The sequence below is a fragment of the Anolis carolinensis genome, chromosome 1, assembly GCF_035594765.1.
Source record: "Anolis carolinensis isolate JA03-04 chromosome 1, rAnoCar3.1.pri, whole genome shotgun sequence".
Taxonomy (NCBI): domain Eukaryota; kingdom Metazoa; phylum Chordata; class Lepidosauria; order Squamata; family Dactyloidae; genus Anolis; species Anolis carolinensis.
In genome coordinates this window covers 138387154-138410444 of record NC_085841.1, presented here as the reverse complement: position 1 = coordinate 138410444, position 23291 = coordinate 138387154, and the positions used below count along the sequence as shown (strand labels likewise).

General features: G+C 37.8%; 1 long non-coding RNA gene across 1 annotated transcript in view; it reads left to right on the top strand.

Moving 5' to 3' along the window:
* Positions 1–23291, top strand: part of LOC134299625 (uncharacterized) — a 150617-nt gene that overhangs the window by 105812 nt on the left and 21514 nt on the right. The window contains exon 2 of the long non-coding RNA XR_010006850.1: positions 14790–14868. This is a non-coding gene — a long non-coding RNA (uncharacterized LOC134299625). The remainder of the gene's footprint in view (positions 1–14789; positions 14869–23291) is intronic.

Sequence of the window (23291 nt, the reverse complement as noted above, 5' to 3'; positions counted from 1 at the left end):
GCGTACACAAGACCATTTTCTGCAGTCCCACTAGCCCCTGAGACAGCCCCAAGTCCCTTCATTATTATTATTATTAATAATAATAATAATAATAATAATAATAATAATAATAATACTTTTTTTTTCTATCCTGCCACCATCTCCCCGGAGGGATTCGGGGCGGCTAACATGGGGCTGAACCAAACACAGAAACAGAGTATAACAAATTAAAACACATATCATTAAGTAAAAACAATAGTACAGTAATCAAGTAAAATAATCAGTTAAAATATTACATATAATAAAACATAGAATGACCAAGCAAGTTGAGGCAATAATAAAAACATCACCACAATGGATAAAAGGGGTTGAGCGTAAGAAAATAATAATTCCAAGGGCTTATGATAAAGCGCATAGACAAGTGTCAGAGAGATGGCTGAGGTAATGCGGGGTAGGCTAAATAGGGAGGAAATAAAGTGCTGGAAAGTAAACATCAATGATAGGGGTCTATCAGATTGATGGTTATTCAAACACACGCTGGCAGAGCCATGTCTTCAGCTGTTTGATAGAGACAGACAGGGTTGGGGTGAGTCTGATCTCCCTGGGGAGGGAATTCCAGAGCCAAGGGGCCACTACAGAGAAGGCCCTCTCCCTCATTCCAGCAAGCCGAGCCTGCGTTAGTGACGGGAATGAGAGGAGGCCCTCCTCTGAAGATCGAAGAGATCATGCGGGCTCACAGGGGGAAAGGTGGTCGCGAAGGTAGATGGGTCCCGAACCGTGCAGGGCTTTGTAGGTGATTACCTGCACCTTGAATTGGGACCGGAAAGTGACTGGCAGCCAATGGAGCTCCTTAAACAGGGGAGTTGATCGCTCCCTGTAAGTTGCACCAGTTAGCAGTCTGGCTGCCAATCGCTGGACTAGTTGTAGTTTCCAGGCTATCTTCAAGGGCAGCCTCACGTAGAGTGCACTGCAATAATCCATCCTGGAGGTAACTAAGGCATGGACCAGCATGGCCAAGTCAGAAACCTCTCAAAATTGTCACAACATGTGGCATTCTTGCACCCTCCTGACTTTTTTGACTCTCAAAACTATAGAATTGGGGGGGAAGGGGATTGACCAAAAAGGAAACTGGAAGTGGTTTGGGATTGGTGCAGAATTGCTGCCCGTTGGGTAAATAATAGTTTCCATATGGCTTATGAAGTGATGGTCCTTTAAGCTCCATTTTGGTTCTGACTGTCAAACACTCCAGCATGCAGTATTATGCGTACATATTCAGACTTCCCTCTATTTATATTTTGGTCATATTAGCTAGTGTATATATTCATTCATATGTCTGTTCTGCCTCTTTTGTAAATCAAACCTGTTTTAAGTGCATAGCAATTACAATTCCTTTCCAGAAAGACATCTTTTTGTGTATTTTTAATAGATTCCCTTCTCACAGGTGTTTTGCTATTTTTTTGAGATGAGAAAAACTATATTGCAAAATGCAAAAATGTTTTAAAAGGGAGGGTGGACTGGGTCATTTTTCTTTAAAATGGGACCTAAACAAATTCTTTTATCTTACACCATCTTAGATAAATGTTCAAGTGCAAAACAGACAACTGCCCTTCCCCAAAGCATCTATGAGCTTCACAATCAGTGTCTGAGCCTGAATTAGTCACACTCATGCCTGAGGATACTAAAGTAAGATGTTAGATAGGTATGGAGACACTGACATCAAACACTATCTGGATTATTTTCTTCCTTCATCCTGTTTCAGCTTTTTTTTTTTGCTCTTTCTCAATTGCAGCTATATGAGCTCCATTCCTGACTATTGACTCCTCCAGTTCTTATTTGGTACTTAGCTAGCATCTGTGTCCGACTTAGTCCAGGAAGCATAGTTCATACAGATTTATTGACCTAGTAGACTTATCCTGAGCCTAGAGCCAAGTGAGCTACTGACTTTTAACTTTGTTCCTGAGTTTAGAGCAGAGTCCGGTCAATGCGCTAGGTGGATGTATTGTGTAGCCTAGCATAATTGCTGCCGATTATCTTCTTGCAATTTAGAAACTGCTTGACATCTCAGGTAATTGAACTTCACACACTATGTTTAAAAACCATTGCATAAAATTGAACATGGCTGAATCCAAATGCAGAATTTATTCCAAGACATATTTGAACAGACACATATCATGACGATAATGTATCTTTGTATACATTATTGATCCAGTGCAGGCAAGAAGTTATCATTTTCCACTACCTACTTAGTATATAAAGTATCAGTTTCACAAGGATTTAGATAGCAAAAAAGGAGGATTTCAAACTTAATTTCTACTTATGTTTGGTTATTGAAAAGATCTTGAAAAACCAAAGAACACCTTGATCTGGAACAAAACAGACTTCTGAGGTAGGTTCATAGAATAATAGAAATTACACAAGGTAGATTGACTTTCCTGGTCTGTTCATTTGAGTTTTCCACACCATCTGTAGGGAAAGATTCAATGAACCATGACAGTGAGTATATAACCACCTCTTTTGTAAGAAAAAGATTCAGCTCAATGATAATATTTTACATTTGACATCTAACAGCCTCCATTGTTTAGTTTCTTTTACATTTATTCTTTTAGTCTCTTATATAGCTACTTTATTTTTTTAATTCACAGTCATGTGTCATTTCTCTGTCATTTCATCTTGGCATAACTTTAGTTTTGATTTGCACAACAAGCCCATGACATCAAAACTTTGGAGCTACTTCAGAAATGTGATTTAAGCCACAAATACTGTCTTAATTATTAAAATGCTACTCAAATTGAATGGCAATATAATCAGTATCATTAATTTGCAGTAACATTACATCCTAGCATTACCATACATATGCATGTTTTGTACAGGGAACTGCATTTTTGCACAGAAATCTTGTACAGAAAATGTCATTTTCTATGAAAAAATATCACATGTGGTTTCTAATGCAGAAATGTCCAAAACTGCAAATAGCCTTTGAAAACTGCATACCTTTTGAACATTTTTTCACTGTGAAATCTACTGATTGTTTCCTTTTAGAACATTTGCAAAGATGTACATCCATATATCAGTCTTACAGTAATGGAGAATTATCCACTTAGCTACTGTTTTTGAAACCGAGGAATCTTAACAACAATGTCAAAGATCTTGCCTATTTCTCCACATTTTTTCTTACTTTGTCTTCTTTTCTAGCTCCTTTAAATTTACTTCCTGGTGAACTATAACAAATATCCCAAAACATTATGTCAAATTGGGAGAGATCTTCCAAGATTTTCTCCTGAGTTCTAACTATTTTTTAAAGGTTTTTATCAATCAACATTTTATTATGGTCCAAAGACCCTTATTGCCCCATAAATGTACATGGTATGTAGAATAATGAGATTAACAACACACAAATGGGTAAAATTTAAAACAGTTGAAAACTGCTTAAAAACATGTTGGCTAAAAACATAGGTAAAAGACTACAAGAAATGTCGGCGTGTCTCAGCCTGTGTCAGAAATTGGGAATTTTCTAATTCTGGCTGCCTCAGAAAGTTTCTTAGTGAACGGTTGATTATTTGTATTAGGGCCTGTTCATATAAACTGCATGACAATAGAATGTGGTAGATGCATTCCACTTCCTGTTTGTTGCATGGGCAGAGTCTTTCATTATATGGGGCACCTGCAAATCTTCCATGCAGCAGTTCAGACAGGAGCACATGACACTTTGCTTTGGAAAAAAGACAACGGTATTTAGCCACCGTCAAGTTCTTTAGATAGTTTGCTGTGTGGAAAGGCCCAACATAGAGTTATAACATTTTTTCTTTGCTTCTAGTGACCCTCCACTTTGAGTTTTGAATTAAAATTCATCACTGTAATTTGGATAACAAAAAAAAGTTCTGTGTAATCTAGTGCCACATCCCAAAGAGTTATGGATACCCCAGATATACAGAGACACATTCTCTATTATTATTATTATAGATTCTTCTATACAAAATAAATGATTACAAATGTATTATTTATGTAGCTGTAGTTATAGACATGACTCTACCTTCCTCTGCAATGACAAATTTTAGCTTTAGGAGCAGAACACGAAGCATTAGTGATGAGTCACATGGGATGTTTAAAACAGATTGGAGAGCAGCTGAAAAATAAAGAGAGTCCACTAAATCTAGTTGTGACCACACAATTTTTCAAAGTATAGCTGGCCTTGGTCCTATTCACATAATTCATTCTGAGAACAGTTTCTAGCCCCTTCACACAATAAAGAGGAGGAGACTTAAGTAGAAAAAGGAAACTTATGAAAACAAATAATACATAGTTCAAAACATTGAATTGAATCTGGGCTTAGTTAAACTTAATGGGATGTACATTAGTCATCTAGCTTCATTGATTTTAGTGATCTATTGTTAAGTATGATTGAATTTGGATCTAACCCATTGAAGTGATTAAGATGACCTATCAGTTGAAAGTTAGAATTCCTACAAAATAGTCAAATAGCAAACAAACATAGAGCAAAAGTGAACTAAACTTCCAAAAAAACAAATTCCAGTTTGTGGATGCCACCACGGAGACATTCCTTCCCCAGTGTCGCACCACTAGGCTGTAGGCACCTCAAAACCACACTGAAGTCCAGAATATAAGCAAGCAAGTTGTTTATTGAAGATTGTATGCAAGCAATAGCAAAATCAAAGTTCAAAGTCAGTAGAATGGGTTTGAATCTACAGGAACAAAGTACTTGAAAACCTGGAAGCAAGAGTCTATAATAATCACCCAAAGAACATAGTCCAAACCGGATATCAAAGTCAATTCAAAGAAAAATATAATGGTCCGAACAGGATTTCAAGGATTAATCTAAGGCATGAATCAAGCTGGGAACACAATAATAATAATAATAATAATAATAATAATAATAATAATAATAATAATAATAATAATAACAACAACAACAACAACAACAACAACAACAACAACTTTATTTTTCTATCCCACCTCCATCTCCCCTTAGGGTCTCGGGGCAGCTAACAGAGGGTGAAGCCAGAAAGCAATAAAACAAAGTAAAACAAATAAAATAACATATTCCAATATGTAAAACAGAATAAAATCAAAACATTTGTACAGGTGCAATACAATAACAGTAAAAACCAATTCAAAGCATAAAATGAATAAGATAAAATGGACCACCAAATTAGAGAAACGGGGTAGTGTGGAGGGGCAATTGAAACTAAAGTGCAATAATGTATTATAAGGTGCTTTGGGTGAAAAGGACAAAGTGAGAGCATTTCTCAACAGTTGGAGTGAGGAAGGATATTGAGTTAAATCTAGGGAAGGCGGAACAGTCCGAGAAATACTGCATTGATTTTTGGAATTTAGATCATGGGGACTAGATTATTCAAAAGTGCACAGGAAGAACCAAGTTCACAAGAAGCAAACTGGAATACAGGAACAAAACTCCATGTTTAGTCCAAGGTATAGAGACAAGGCTGGAACACAAAGCAAGGGTCTTGGCTGGAACTGAAATCCAAACTACAAAACACTGGTACAGTAGAGTCTCACTTATCCAACACTCGCTTATCCAACGTTCTGGATTATCCAACACATTTTTGTAGTCAATGTTTTCAATACATCGTGATATTTTGGTGCAAAATTCGTAAATACAGTAATTACTACATAGCATTACTGCGTATTGAACTACTTTTTCTGTCAAATTTGTTGATAACATGATGTTTTGGTGCTTAATTTGTAAAATCATAACCTAATTTGATGTTTAATAGGCTTTTCCTTAATCTCTCATTATCCAACATATTTGCTTATCCAACATTCTGCTGGCCTGTTTATGTTGAATAAGTGAGACTCTACTGTACTTTCAAATGGAAACACAGGAAGCAAAAATCTTCCTTCTTGGATTAGCAACTTTATCGCCTCTGACTGTGTCAGAGAAAGCAACCCTTCTTATGGGAAATTCAAGGTCCTTTTCTGTGAGATGGTTGCTCATATTTTGTTTCAAAAGCAAATGTCTACTCCTCTGAACACACTCCTTTTCTTTTCTCAACTGAGTTAGCGCTCTCCTCCTTTCAAGCTCATTATGCCTCTCCACCTTATCAGTTCCAGCATCCAAACTAGAATGTCCATCTGGCACCTGGAGATCCGACCTTGACTGCTTTGAGGAATGCGGTTCAAACTCCCTACTTGCAACCATTCTGTCTCTGGTCCCAGAATCCACTGGGACAAACTCTGGCTGCATCTCAGGCCCAAACCCAGAGTCCTGTGGCAAGGCAGGTGGAGGGACAAATTCTGGCTGCACCTCTGACAAGGCAGGTGCAGGGACAATCACAGGCTGAATGGGGCCAGCCTCAGATGGAGGCTGGGTTACAACACCCAGTTCTGATGGTGAAGCACTGAAAAGTGTCCCAAATAATGATAACATTGAATTGGTATCAACACAGCCAAAAGTGATGATTATGTAGACAGCAGATCATTCTAAGACAACAGGCAGGAGGATGCATGTGAACTGGTTCCAGGTTTCTCTGGTCATAGATGTGAATATATTAGTCATTCATGAAAGTCATCACTTGATGTTGGAACAAAATCACCTCTGCTTAAATTTTCTGTTGTTAAGTGTGTCCAGAAGATAACATAAACCAAATGAACATCAGCAAAACAACCCTAAAATCAATCTACTGCTATGAAATTTTAGCTGAAAAATATCACTCAAACCAAGCTTCGATTCAAAATCAATTTGGGATGCATCTACACAGTAGGATTAATGCAGTTTGACACAACTTTTAACTGTCACTATTCAGTGTTATGGAATCATGGAGTTATAGTTTTACAAAGTCTACTCTTTAGTCTTCTCTGCCAAAGAATGCTGTTGACTCACCAAATTATATATCCCAGGATTTCATAACATTGAAAATGGCATACAACTTCTTTAATTCTACAGTGTAGATCAGGCATGGGCAAACTTCCTACCGGCTGTTAGGAATTGTAAGAGTTGAAGTCCAAAACGCCTGGAAGGCCAAAATTTGCCCATGAGTGGTGTAGATGCACCTTTGGATGTATTTATTTCCCTCTTCCAACAAACCTGCTCTAGATGTTACCAGAAAACCAAAATGCCAAGGTAGACGAGCATGGCACCCAAAGTTAGATTCATATTTTCCCTGTTGCTGAAGAAGGCATTTTAAATTAGCAATTCTCCCACTCAAGTGTTGTTGGTTCCCTATAATGTATCCATCCTACTTTTCCATGCCTAGCTAACGAACATCCCTGTCTCCAAATGGAATTAACTTTCTCACACTTAAACTTTAAGAGCTAATTGCCAAGTAATGAAACCTTTAATCACCTGGTGATTAAAATTTTAATCTCCAAGGGACTGGACCAGATCAGCTATGTAATGATGGAGATTAATTGCTAACTTTGAAAAAAATTCTGGATGGCATTTCATGAACATAAACTCTTCAGTATTTTTGCCATTTATAGTATGTAACATACTTCATTTTAGTAAAAGTGAGCTGAAATCATACAGTATTGTAGCAGTAAAGTGAAGTTTTGACTTCCTGGACAAGCATGAAGTAAAAATCCATATGCAAAGCAAATCTTATGTATGCTGTATTTAATACAAATATACCCAATGAAAAGACTCAACTTCTGTAGTATACTATATTCCAATAAAGTGAACGACATACATGGGATTTGACAACACTAGAAATGAATTCAGGAGCATGCCCCATAAAGTTCAAATAGATATACTGAGAGCAAAAAAAAAAAAAAAACCTAGGAGAAAATGTGCAGGCATCATTAGGGGAAAGGGGTATTACACTTTGGTTTCTTGCTTTTTAAAATATGGGCAGTTCAATGTTATGTAGGAATGGCATGAAAATAAGCAGGCCTCACCAAATATCTAAAGATTTTGTGACCCCTAACATTTCCCCAAATGGCAGGTTTTTTTTTAGAGAGATTTGGGAAATTGCTTTGCCCATTACTAAGGACATGACAGATAACTTGTAATAAGTATTCGCTATTTCTTCTCATTCCAGCATTCAGGTTTAAGAGCTAATGCACACATAGCAAAAATGCCATCTACACTGTAGAATCAATGCAGTTTGACACCACTTTAGCTGCCATGGTTCAATGCTATGGAATCCCAGGAGTTGTAGTTTGGTGAGGACCCCAGCCCTCTTTAGCAGAGAAGGCTAAAACATGGTAAAGCCACAACTCCCATGATTCCATAGCACTTCACTGCCATATCTAGTGGTATCAAACTGCATGAATTCTACAATGTAGATGGACCTTTGGGTGTTTTGATTATCAGGGACAACAGGGTCACCTATGGTCCTCCCCAGACTCTATTGTTTCTTCTAAGCTTATCCTCACTGTAGGCAAGGTGGGAAATAACAGACCTGCTTTGCTGAAAAAGTTTCAACATGAAAAATGTTTATTTTCTTTGTTGCATTCCTGTCTCATTGCTTGCTTATATGACAGTTCATGGGATTTTGTGTCGTTATTCTTGTATGGACATTTGTGCATGCATCTGCTTCTGCATATTCTGTAATGTAAGTGCTTATTTAAACTTTCTTTACTATATTCATCTTCAGCTGTTTGCATTCACAAAATATAGGCATTACTTGTGTTCCATTCCTGATGTGTTGACTTTGGCCTCTTCTAAACTGCCATATAAAATCCAGATTATCTGCTTTGAACTGCATTATATGGCAGCATAGACCCATACAATCCAGTTCAAAGCAGATAATATGGATTATCTGATTTGATAATCTGGATTTTATATGGCAGTTTAGAAGGGGCATGAGATAAAGAGCATCCAAATGGTTTTGAGAAAAGAAATATGGTAAAATTTAGAACTTTCTTTATGTGTGTCTGCATGTGTATGTGCATGCAATTTTATACACAAACCAATGCCCCATGCACTCCATTGCTGTAGTTCTGTGGGAAGAAGAGAAGGCGTGGGAAGTGAAGAAAACAAAAGGATGTAGACGCAGTGGTGGCAGGAGAAATGATTGCATGCCTCCATCCAAAGGCGAGCCATGAGTCATCTATTTCTCAAATGCAAGATTTAGAGAGTCTTCAGAGCCAAGGCACAATGGGAAGAGTGACTTGAAATTGTCTGTGCCATGGTAGAAGTTATTGTTCAATAACTACCCGTCTTATCAGTGGCCAATACACATTTTGGTGTCTCAAATGCTAGCCCTGTTTCTGGTATATTTGATCTGTCGATTCCAAAAATGACATCAGATTTCCCCTATCACCTTCAGTTTTTGAGATAGAAAACATATAGCATCTGCCAGTAGCTATCTGTTTGCCCATAAAAAACCATGATAACTATATCTAAGAAACTAGATCTGATGTGGTCTCTCCAATAAAATATTCTGAACCAGTTTTCCAGATAATCCCACAAAAGACCCCAAAACCAAGACATCAATAAATTTTTTTTTGGCAGCTGTAATGGCATGTCTTTGAGGGTCATCAAATGCAGGTTGGAGCTGGCCTCTGGAGTAGTTTTCTTTTCCTTTTATTACTCCTGATTTTCTTGCACAAAGGGATACATGTGTAGAGGTTATCAGACTATCCCTACAAACAATTACATAAGTGATCTGCCACTATAAGATTTTGACCATAGAACTCAACACTCCCCTCACTCCATACACACGTGGATCAACATCATGAACTGCTTATTGATACATGCCTTGAATATATGGTTATCTGCACTACAAACTTGGATCTACATTATAATCATGGTATTCCGTTGGTGTGACTGCCATCTAAAAGGGATTTAAAGTACAAGGCACACCTTCCTCAAAAGACAATGTGATGCTTTAAACAAAATAATTGCTGCTCCATGCATTCCAATGGCATCTTTGGGGAATGTACATCATGATATTTTTCAATGAAGTATAACACATGGGTTTCAAATTACTGTGTTTGACTGTAATGGGTGATGGTTGTTCAATGAGCCACAAACAAAGAAGGATTTCACGACTAGAATGAACCATCTGCTCCCAGCAAGAGTAACTGCTCTTTTTGTACTTAAGAAATTATATAGACCCATAAGGTACCTGTTTAGATATGTACAGTAATAAATTCTGTGGTGCACTACTATAAACTTCTGCTAATCAAAGGCAATATTTTAGAGATATTTGCTAAAGCCTGCTCAAGAATATTACAATCAAAAACTGAATTAAGTTCTAGTTTTTTGTCTTGTATTCATAATTTTAATACACCACAGCAGGATATGTTTCTAAATATACAAACTTGGAGAAGCATAAGGCAAGAAAATGAGTTTGGTCAATTAGAATCTGAGATACCTGAAAGCTAAGATTCCACATAATCACATATACAAATTTTACAAAATGAAGTGGCACTTCATCAAACGTGATTTAGGTCATTTCTGAATGCTTCACTCCATTTTTAAAGACTAATTTAAAACAGACAATAATCATGTAAAGCAAAAAGATTGGACCCCAGTATTCTTCCCGTTGTGTTAGTTTCAGTTTGCAGGATAAGAGATTTTTTTGCGTGTGTTCCAAAGGATGAAAGCAATAATAATAATAATAATAATAATAATAATAATAATAATAATAATAATAACGGGGATTATGATACTCTATTCAAACCACGTGTTTCTAGCGGAGGCTCAAAAGTTTAAAATTGGATACCAAGAAGTTCTTAGTTCAAGTTTCTCGCTACACCTTATGTTGGCTAGATAACCAATGTAACCGCAAATCTTTCACTGTTTCTAATAGTAAAAATGAACTGCTTTCTAGAGTCAGTGAAAAAAATGTATAAATGTTTAAAATTTGCTGTATAAATTATGTGTGGCAAGCCCTGTTCTGACATTAGCCTTCTAAAAAACAACAACAACAACAACAACAACAACAACAACAACAACAACAACAACAACAAAAGGAGTGACTCTGTTTATGCAGATCTATCTTCCAGGTTGTGCTGATCTCCTATCTGCTTATATGGTGAGGGATAGCTTCTGCTACTTCAGATCTATCAACAATTTAGAATTTTGATTTTTCAGCACTATAGCATACACATAATTAGCTTCAAGAATCCTTCTTCTATCTTTTTTGTCTGCTTTGTACTGCTTATCTTTGAAGCATGAGCAAGAAATTAATTTTGGCATGTGTGATTTTAATCACAAGAAACCTGCTGTTTGGGACTGGAAGGGAAGAGTTAGTTACCAGGGATTCCCTGGTAAGCATCTTTATGATGAGGAGATACTTGCCAAACTTTTCTTTCCACCAGCTGAAGGGGACTAGAGGAAGGCAACAGCTTTTGGACTCTTAGGAAACCAACCTGAACTCTCTTCAGAAGGGCTAGGATTGCAGAACTAGGAATTTGTGGAGGCTGGTTGTAGCTTAGCATAGTTTATGGAGAACAGGCAAGGGAACTGACAAATCAGGCTTATAGATCTTGCCTGGAACATTAGTGATGTTGGTCTTCAAAGGAGTTGATGGGATACTCATCTATTCTCCCAGTCATAAGTCCCACTCTTAATGACTCAGAAGATGCTCTTTAGATAGTAGAATACCTTGTTGCAGATGCTAGCATCCAGTTAAGTAAGATTGCAGTTCTTTGTCCTTAGAGTTGCTTGTGGCCAAAGAACTTCATTCCAGAGCTTAGTGGCATGACTTACACATCTGAGTTCTTCAATGAAGTAAAGTTATATATATTGTCTAGATAACAAATGAACCATTTACTTTGCTGTGCTATATAAATGGCCTTGCTTCTTTTTGTACTATTAACATATTCTGCATTTAAGTTTCCCAGCTCTCAGCTCAGTTTATAACCTATTCACATTAACTAGGTATGGGATTACTCCATCTATGGTTCGCTAAGCACACAATTCTGGCTAATTTTCTTTATTACATTTCCTTGGAGAAACTGGTTAATCAAAAAAAGTTTAGCATCATTTCATATTTCCTTACGTTGCAGCATTCTGTTAAACACAGTAACTCAAATGATGACTTGTTTATTGTTCTGTATTTATTCCTAGTGTGCACAGTTTGGCATTTGTCTACTGTTCCTTTTTAGCTCTGCCACACAGGAAAAATTGCAGCTGCCTGTATGGCACCATCAGCAGACATAGAAACTAAATAGTCATTTTGGGCAAATATATAAAATAGAACATTGGTGTTGAATTGTTAAAGAGAAACAACTAGGAGGCAGAGCAGAAATAATGGGGTGAGGAAAGGTTCTTAACACTTTTTCTGCCCAGCATTTTCTACATTTCAAATCATCCCATTGAGTTCTCCCTTCAAGCACCAAGGGAAAAATGTATCTGGTGCCCCCAGAACCATGATTTTTGTAGTTTATATGTGAGTATGTGAAACCTTTGTGAGCATATTTTGAAGTAGAATTGTTGTGGATGAGAAAGAGTTTAAAAATTGCACACCCTGTGTCACCAGTACAAATTCATCCCAGTATTCCATCACGTCCTTTCTGGAGGAATTGAAGATAGATGCAATATTTCAAGAAAAATGGAAGTGATCTTTTTGAAAACTCAATAAAAAACATTTTAAAAGAAAGAAAAGAGGACGTCCTTTGATTGTTAATGGATATCTTGAAAGCAAACAGATAGGAATACAGTGAATCATGGTCAAACTGCAAATAATATTGAACATATTGCTAGGCCCTGTATGTTCAAATGACATGTGTACTTGACCTCATAGATTAGTGGTTCCCAACCTGTGGGTTCCCAAATGTTTTGGTCTTCAACTCCAAGAAATCCTAACAAGCTGGTAAACTGGCTTGGATTTCTGGGAGTTATAGGCTAAAACACCTGGGGACCCACAGGTTGAGAACCACTGTCATAGATTGTTATCACCCACGAACTGTGAGGGATTGCTCACCCTGTCCTAAACAGTGCCAATTGAAGTTGTAAGTTTGGCACCAGATGTTCAAATGTTTGCCGTATGCAAACTCAGTACATCAGAACAAAATTTATAACATAGTTCTCTTTAAGAAATGCTTGTTTTTGCATACTAGCAGGACTCTCCACATTATAGTCTCCCACCTATACTCTGGTATAAATTTTATCACATGAGGTGAGAACCCAGCATTGCAAATGGACCATAACTTTTGGTGGTTGTCCTTATTGCACAATGGCATATACACTCTGCTGCTGGTCTGCCTCCTCCCTGTGATTATCCCTTCCTGTGATTATCCCATCCCGATTGATGGGGGAAAACCTATTAATAGCTTCCAATCTTGCAACATTCCCTTAATCTACCCTGGTGTAATTGGTACCTTCCGCTTCTATGTCAGCATGCTGGCAGTAATGTGACATCAGGAGGAGGGTTTTTTCTCTTATTGCTATCCTCCTTCACTATTTCCCAGCTGTCTGTTTTACATTTCTTTTATATTTCTTACTTAATTTGGCATTTTTTGTTTTTCAAAGATGAAATTGAAAAATTTCTCTAAAAATTAAAGATTTATGAAGCAGCAGTAATACAGGAAGGTGGAGTAATGAGGATAGGCAGAGGTCAGTTGCAAGACCAAAAATGGTCAAAACATTGTAATTCTGCAATTGAAGTGGTGCAGCATTGTATCTGTTCAACCCAAAATGTACTGCTGCCAATGATAACACAACTTCAGTGGAATAGCAGGTTCATGTGGTAAAGTCCCATAACTCAGTTATCCATGTAATAACATAATAGTGCATTTTAATAGTTGTTTGATCTATTTCTTAATCTTCCTTCAAAAAAGTTTTCAGCATAAAATGACACAACATGTATATCAATACAATTATATTAAATATAAAAAGCATTATATAGATGCAGTATTAGTTAAATACAATGTAACAATATCCAATTATTAGTTTTAAGCATTAACAATAATCTCCTAATTAAAATGGGGAATAATTTAAATTAAAACATACATTAGAAGATTTTGACAAATGCATCCTTTTTTCAAGTTTTCTTTAATCTATTTTTACTAGAGTTTCTTCAGTCTACACAGTATTCCACAAAACTGTGACACTATTTAAGATGCTCTCATTCCTATTCATTTGGTCTGATTTCATCCATGAACCAATTTACTGATTTGCTTATGGAGAGAAAAGATTAGAGGGCATATCATATGCCCACCTTTTCTAGTTTCAAAGTCTCCCTTTGAGTCTCAAATCTCTTCCATTTTTCGTTTGGCTGAGAGTGTATTTGATTTTCCCTGTTGTTCTCTACAGCTATTATCAGCATTCAGTCCTAAAGTATTTGGAAACTCTTCTCTGATTTGTAGTGTAGTTTTGATGGAAAATAATATATGATCCTAGCATGACTATGTGTTCTAGGACAACTCAAATTTAAACCCATTCCTTTCCATTTTTTAACAAGCAACCTACTTTATTTTATTCACAATCTTCTTGGATTCCAGACTTTCTTCCTATTCTTTAAATTGCATCTTCTGGAGTTCATGTTTTTTACAATGCTGGACATGCTTTTAATGAATCTTTATTCACCTGTTCTTAATTGACTCACTCCTGTTTCTGATTGATACCATGCCGATTTAAGAAGGGGTTTTTTTTTTTGGGAAACTAATGACAAAATGTAGACCATTCATTTTTTAAAAAAAGATTGAATGTCTGTGTGTGCACTGTACAAAGGAGCTACTTAGGTCAACTAGAAACAATTCCAACATGCATTTGCGTCTCAACACTTTCCCATTTTCTTTCCTGTTTCTTTCATATATGTATGTCTTGTTGGCTTGTTCTTATATGTGTGTGCCATGTATATGTGGTCACCATGATTTCCATCATCCTGGTCCATTCTGTCAGGAACTGCTATGAAGCTATGTGTTTCCTCTTGTTTCAGAGCCTTGTTTCAGAGCCGGCGCCAGGTATCCTGCAAGGCAACAAAGTCAACCAAGTGAAAATCTTGCAGTACAAGATCAGTGAGTACCTTTTCAATCTCCAGGTCGTGCTGGAAGTGCAGGTGAATAAGGGACAAGATCTGTCAGTCGAGGATTCATTGCCCTCTTTAAAACCAGCACAACTTGCACGAAAATTCAGCTCAGGGGATGAGAGGGCTCACTTCCATTAACCTCTTAACAGACAGCAGGTGTGGGAGTTTGATATTAGGTTTTTTTGGGGGGAGAGAGAGGGAAATAGAAAGGAGGAAAAAATACCTTAGCCGGAGGAAGGATCAGATATTTCATCCTCATACATCGAATGATAGAAGGAATCTTTGAACTTATCTCCACATAAACTGCTTGTGAAATATGGTCAATCAAGACACATTCAGATGCCTTGGAACTGAGTCTTCCAATATCAGCTCCGTGCCCCCGGTGTGTTTTATCAGCTTTCCACATGAAAACAAAAATACATTCCCCTATTCCACCTCCAAATAAACTATATGGTTGGTGCATTAAAGGGAATGAAATTTGGCATTTAAAAGTAGATGGATAGAAGAGGAATGATCAGCCTCAGTACCATCAGATTTGTACTGCACCTGAAGAATTATGTGTCTTACCTTGCCCTCGTGTGATTCCACCTATGGGAAGGGAGAGCAGGACTATACTTCTTTAACCTGGTCATCTTGTTCACATCCCCTTGCTTTTCAAGGCTGAGAATCTTTCTACTCTGCCATACAGTTGAATTTTTGCACTTTGCCCATAAAAATTACATCTTACTGATGTCTATTTGTGACAGGTCTATGTCACAACACATAATGAAGACATTTACAAACTAGGCAGATGGCAGTTATGAATTTCTGTGAATAATGGGGTACACATCTGGGATTTAGGGTAACTCGTCCCTTCCAGAAATTTCTAAATATCTTAGCTTTGGGGTCACCAAATGGGGGACAAGGGTGACATATGACCCATGGATGCTTCCTCAATCTGTGTTCTCTGGCTTTCTTCTCAGGAAGAAGGGTTAAAGGGAAATTAAACTAAAATAAATTTCTAAATTTCCTGAGTTTTTAAAAGACAAATCCATTTTTAATTTTTTTCATAGTGATGGGATTGTGTGTTCTAGTGAAACAAGATGCAGTGCATCTCATATGGTTTTCCAAGTCAGCCAAGCTTTTACTGAGGTGTCACTAAATGTGAAACAGCTACTGGACAGCAGCAGTCATGGGAGTGGCACTGGAAAAGGATCTCTCAGAGACAACAGCAGTTGCATTACCCTTAGTACTGCAGAGGGAGGGATCGATCAAAACTCCAGGTTAGCTGACACTCAACAGGCTACTGGGATACAGCAGAGAGGAACAACTACAAGGTGCACTGTGTCTAATTATTCAACTGCATTTATACCAAAAAGGATGTTGATGTGCTCTGAGGTGAAAGGAAGGTCTGAAGCTGTGCAACACATAACAATATGGAGTTGAGAAGCATGAATCATGGGTAGCTAAATATTTTAAAACAACCAATTGAACATATCAACATTTCAGTACTTAAAATAAGTACTGAAGTGGAAAGAAATGAGACATTTTCAGTCAGCTAATTACAGTTTTTTCCCCACGAAATTAACATCTAAGAAAAAATGAGGTGGCACTAATAGTAAGGACTGAAGTAGCAAAAGCAGTCAAAGGATAAAGTGCAATGAGTGAGTAAATCATGCCAATAAGAATTCAGAGAAAACTCAATATAACTACTGCTAAAAAGACAATTCAATGGATTCTTGAGCAAATGAAGCCTGAGCATTCCCTAGAAGACAAGAAGACCAACCTGAGCCAGTTATACCTTGGCCATATCATGAGACAATATGACTCGCTGCAAGGAAGTCATGATGTTGAAGCTGCAAGTTCTAACAGAATTGTTTTTAATACTAATGATTTTTAATTCTGTTTTAATATTTGTATATTTGTAGATTTTAAGTTGTATTGAAATGCTTTTAGTGTAAGCTCTTTGAGCCTCCTTGTGGAGTGAAAAAGCAAGATATAAATAAACATAACATGATGGTGATGATGATGATGATGATGATGATCAAGGCTATAGCTGGGAAGAGCCTGATATTCAGAGATGAACACTTGAACCTAATGTGCATGTGTGCTTTATTGTTATGTACATAAGCAGAGCTATAGTTGATAAGGTGACTGGGAATGATAGGAACAGCATGAGTTGAAGTTCTCTTGAAAGCAATTAACACAAAAGTACAGATACATCTCACTGTTGTGAGTAGAAATTTGATTGAAAGGAGGATGCAACATTGGGGAAGGGAGGGGGAAAAGACCAAGGGACAGGGACTTGTGGTGAAGGAGAAAACAAAGAAAAGTAAAAAAAAATGATAGTGAAAATGTTTGGAATGAGGAATGTGGATAAATAATCTTTGAAGAATAGGGAGGAAATAGAGAAGAACTTTGTTAAGGAATGGTAATTACCTTTGAACATTGTGGGAATAAGGGAAAACATTTTAGAATAGGTTCCATACTTAGAATTTTTGCTTGAAATTTTCTAGATGATGATTTTTGTGCTGGAGAGAAGAATGGGTGAATGGTTTATTGGGAATGAAAGGCAAGGTTGTATATGAATGTCTTCAACACAAAGGATGGGAGGTCACTGCAATGGGAGGGGTGAAATGGGACAAATAGTATAATGGGGAACAATGATTGTAGACACTGTACAGAAGTGTATGTATACATATATGTTTAGATTTCAGGAGGGGGGAGGGAGGGGAAGCAATCATACCAATGATTTGTAATTGATCTTGATTAAAAATGTAATTTTTGCAGGACTGTAAAAATAAAAACCTTTGAGTTTGAAAAATAAATAAATAATTTCTGGGGGGAAAAGAATAAAAAGGAAATCTGATTCACATTAAATATTGGGGAGGGGTGCATATGCTTTGTTGATAATTTCAAATCCATTTTGAGAATTAGTATGCCAAATCCCAGCAAATAAACCACAGCTGGGAATATATTAAAGACATTCAAATGTGGGGAACATTAATTTACTCTTTTTTTGGCAAGTAAATTCAGTTTCTGTTTGTGATTTTTCTCTATCTACAATTCATTATCACAGAATAAAAATGCAAACAGGGACATATTCAGCCAGAAAATTGAGCTATGTCAGATTTTGGCAACCAGGGTTATCTCGTGCTAAAGAAAGACTACTAATGTCCTTTTATAGCACCACAAGTACTTCTTTCTTTGCACATCTACAAAATCTGTATGTGACTATAGTCAGTATAACCTAATGAACCCACATTCAGAAGTCCATCCATAAATTAACTCACCACAACTGATCTATAATTTCTTCTTCATTTGCAAAGGCAGCCCAAGTTTACATGTTAAAGATGAAGAGCTGATAAATAGATGCATGCATAATGAAGTGAAGGAGAGAATGGCTTTCAAATGGAAATCTATTTTTCAAACTGATAAATCAGTGGATACATGGTGATTGGATTTCCTTGCTTAGTTGGTAGAGTCAAAAAGGAAGATGTTAATTTTTTTCTCCCACTATGAATCATGGCTATGCACTGGGGTCGTTCTGGAAATGGAAGCCTGCTGCTTGGAAGTAACCTGTAGAGGAATAGGGCTCTTTCAATTCTCTGAACATACCGGCTGCTGCTTATGGAAATCACAACTTCTTCATACCTATGGGTGTCTTTCAGTACAATCTGCTGGTTCCAGCTCGAACAGTTTCAGTCATAAGGATGCATATACCTCACCGCAATAACCATATGCTCCTATTATCAACTTAGTGGGGAAATTTCAAGGCATCTGGATCAAGCATTCTCTGTTCTTTCACTTGAGGTAGGAATTAAAATGTAATTAATTCAAGCTTCTTTGAGGATCTACATTGGCTTGCATATCAGTTTGGCTCTGTTATGTGAATGCAATATAACAAAGCACCCCAAACAGTGTTTGTCCTGCTTATTACAACTTTGCTAACCCACCAAGGATTTCTTTGTCATAGGCGTCAGAGAGAAAATCTACTGGATAAAACAGTTAACATCAACTGCTTGTGAAGGACATCAGTAATGCTTTAAGTGCCAATTAGTTATAGGCTTTTGATTATCCTCCACATCAGCCTCTCTTCAGATCATAAAAGCATATGCTCACGTTAGGATTCGTTGCTCTAAGAGAGGTGAGACAAATGACATTTAGGATATTCTTCATTTTGTATTTGATAAGAGGAAATAGCCAAGCACTTTTGACAAATAAACACTCAGAAGAACATAGGAAGGGCCACGGTGGACCACACCAAAGTTCTGTGTAGCCATTTTAATTCACAAGGTTCTACCATTTGTTTATGGGAAGCCTGCAAGAAGAACAACTGTGGAACAGCATTCCCCATGGCTTGTGCTCTCCAGCAAATGATACACAGTGGCATGTTATTGCTGGTATTGGAGAGGATATGTGCTCGTATATTCATCCTGACCATTCTAATACTGCACTCAAGTGAATGAACTTAAAACAATGTGCCTATTCTATGAAATCAGGCCGATTTGTACGCACAATCAGATTTTCTCCATAGCAGCACCTTGGCTGTGGAAATCCTGACTGCCCAAGGATATTATGCTGACTCCATATCTGGCAAACAGCCAAAACAGTGCGGTTCCACATGGGTTTTTAATGTTTGAAATTGTTCATTTTTTATTTTAAAACTGTAATTCAGGATTGTTTTTGAAATGTTTTAAAGAGTATTTTGCTGCATTTGAAAAATGCTTGAACTTTGTACTGTTTTAATTGCTTCAATGTGTACATTGCCTTGGGAGCCCTTGTCAGCTGGGAGGCGATAAAGAAGTATCTTAACTAATTAATTAGCTAAGTAACTACTTAAGTAATAAAATAATATCATAGTGCAAATGCAGTGTCATGCAGTACACTGGTAATGCTCAAGAAATTATTTTGCATTTATGTTGCAAAGTTCCTGGCATGGATACAGACCACCACTGACATCAGCAAGGATGGGTTAGTGATTTCCAGTCAGCAGTCATATTCCTGGATGGTCTTTAGTTGTCTCCCCACTGTGTCCATCATCTCTTCCAAAAGGTTATCCATCTCTGCCATTGCCCCCAATTGATCTGAAACAAACAATTGGCAACGGCCACTTGTGAAGCACATCATGCCTCCCTTGTGTCACAGAGTTCATTTATACATATGCATCATCACCTAAAACTGCAAGTTGTTGAGTGGTGATCAACATCAATGCATTTCTGTAATGGGAGAGTTTTGTGTCTTCTGCAGAAGAAAATGCACATTTCAATTTAATAAGAGAAATAAGTAGGGAATTTGGATCTTTAATCCCACTCCAGCTTTGTATTAAGTACATTGAGTTCGCCTAGTGCTTGATCAATAGCATGATGGTAATTGATCACTGCATCCCAAACTGCAATGGGAACACATTACTGAATTCTCACTTGTCACCCACTTGTATTGGTTTTGTCATTAGATTTCCACCAGATGGCAGCATTTCAAAACAATACAGATGAAAGTGTACTGTTCAAATATTTGTGAGTTGTGGTTTTTTAAAAAATACTTAAGTTATAAAAAAGCATTGAGACTCATCACCCCATATGGTCAAATGCAGGAAATGCAACAAACAGACAGATACAGAAAAATACTTATCTCTTGTGAAGAATGATTTGGAAGGAAATAAAAGGAATATACTGCTTTACTTGCAAAATTGAGACATTGCCTCTGTCTTCACTATTCTTTCTGGCTGTATATTAAGTCAGGAGTGGAAGAACACCCAGGTTTCTGTGACTCTCTGGGCAAGTCATAATACAGACAGAGGAAAATAGGAAGGGTCTTTTAATGGAGGTGCTGCACTTTCATATGCATCCTTATCCTGGAAATGGTCTTAAACTGATTTACATTCTGTTCATATATTTTTAGGGTTGTTGTATGTCTTTCGGGCTGTGTGGCCATGTTCCAGAAGTATTCTCTCCTGACGTTTCGCCCATATCTATGACAGGTATCCTCAGAGGTTGTGACGTATGGATAAACTTAGGCAAGGGAAGGAAAGAATATATATCTGTGGAGAGTCCAGGATGTGGCAAGAGTTCTTTGTCACTGGGAAGCCAGCATTAATGTTTCAGTTAATCACCCTAATTAGCATTGGAATGGTTTTGTCTCTTGCCTGGGGGCATCCTTTGTTCAGTCATTAGCTGTCCTCTGCCCCCAGAGTGTTGGTTCCCATCTACTGTTTTGATTTTAGAGTTTTTTTAATACTGGTAGCCAGATTTTGTTCATTTTCATGGTTTCTTCTTTTCTGTTGAAGTTGTCCACATGCTTGTGGATTTCGATGGCTTCTCTGTGTAGTCTGACATGATAGTTGTTGGAGTGCTCTAGCATTTCTGTGTTCTCAAATAATATACTGTGTCCAGGCTGGTTCATCAAGTGCTCTGCTATGGCTGATTTCTCTGGCTGAATTAGTCTGCAGTGCCTTTCATGTTCTTTGACTCTTGTTTGGGTGCTGTGTTTGGGGGTCCCTATGTATACTTGTCCACAGCTGCATGGTATCCGGTAGACTCCTGCAGAGGAGAGAGGATCCCTCTTGTCCTTCACTGACCGTAGCATTTGTTGGATTTTCTTTGTGGGTCTGTAGATAGTTTGAGGGTGTGCTTCTTCATCAGTTTGCCTATGCGGTCAGTGGTTCCCTTGATGTATGGTAAGAACACCTTTCTTCTGGGTGGATCTTTGTCTTGACTCTCATGGCTTGTTCTTGGCCTTGAAGCTCTTCTGATGTCTGTGGTGGAGTATCCATTGGCCTGTAGAGCCCAGTTTAGGTGGTTTAGTTCACCTTGGAGGAGGTGAGGTACGCAGATTCTTTGTGCACGGCCTGTCAGGGTTTTGATTGTGCTCCTTTTTTCACAATTTGGAGCCATGGAGAGGAAGAACTCAGAAAGTTCCTGGACCATCTTAACAGCATCCACCCAAACATCCAATTCACCATGGAAAAAGAAAAGGAAGGAAATCTGCCATTTCTAGATGTTCTGGTCATCCGCAAACCCAATCAACAAGTGGTCCACACAGTTTACAGAAAACCTACACACACAGATAGATACCTTCATAAAAACTCCAACCATCACCCAAGTCAAAAAAGGAGCACAATCAAAACCCTGACAGACCGTGCACAAAGAATCTGCAAACCTCACCTCCTCCAAGGTGAACTAAGCCACCTAAACTGGGCTCTACAGGCCAATGGATACTCCACCACAGACATCAGAAGAGCTGCAAGGCCAAGAACAAGCCATGAGAGTCAAGACAAAGATCCACCCAGAAGAAAGGTGTTCTTACCATACATCAAGGGAACCACTGACCGCATAGGCAAACTGATGAAGAAGCACAACCTACAAACTATCTACAGACCAACAAAGAAAATCCAACAAATGCTACGGTCAGCGAAAGACAAGAGGGATCCTCTCTCCTCTACAGGAGTCTACCGGATACCATGCAGCTGTGGACAAGTCTACATAGGGACCACCAAACGCAGCGCCCAAACAAGAGTCAAGGAACATGAAAGGCACTGCAGACTAATTCAACCAGAGAAATCAGCCATAGCAGAGCACTTGATGAACCAGCCTGGACACAGTATATTATTTGAGAACACAGAAATGCTGGAGCACTCCAACAACTATCATGTCAGACTACACAGAGAAGCCATCGAAATCCACAAGCATGTGGACAACTTCAACAGAAAAGAAGAAACCATGAAAATGAACAAAATCTGGCTACCAGTATTAAAAAAAACTCTAAAATCAAAACAGTAGATGGGAACCAACACTCTGAGGGCAGAGGGCAGCTAATGACTGAACAAAGGATGCCCTCAGGCAAGAGACAAAACCTTTCCAATGCTAATTAGGGTGATTAACTGAAACATTAATGTTGGCTTCCCAGTGACAAAGGACTCTTGCCACACCCTGGACTCTCCACAGATATATATTCTTTCCTTCCCTTGCCTAAGCTTATCCATACGTCACAACCTCTGAGGATGCCTGCCATAGATGTGGGCGAAACATCAGGAGAGAATACTTCTGGAACATGGCCATACAGCCCGAAAGACATACAACAACCCTGTGATCCCGGCCATGAAAGCCTTCGACAACATATGTGTTTAATTGATTTCTTTTTAACTACTTCACCCAGTTATAATTGGCTTGAGTTGCACTTTATTTTAAATTATATTTTGAACTATCTTGGTAGAAAGTTGGGAATTTTTTTAAAAAACAAACAAACACAGAAGAAAAACAGCAATGGAAGTCCATTTATAGTTTTGAAAATTAGGGATTTTAAAAAACAAAAATGTAAATTAGGGCAATGACACCATATAACCTATTTATAAAGGAAAGCATCATTTTTGAAGCTGCTTTGTGAAGTAATTTATTTTCTTCCTGCCACAAAAAAGGCAGACTAGGAGCTTTGAAG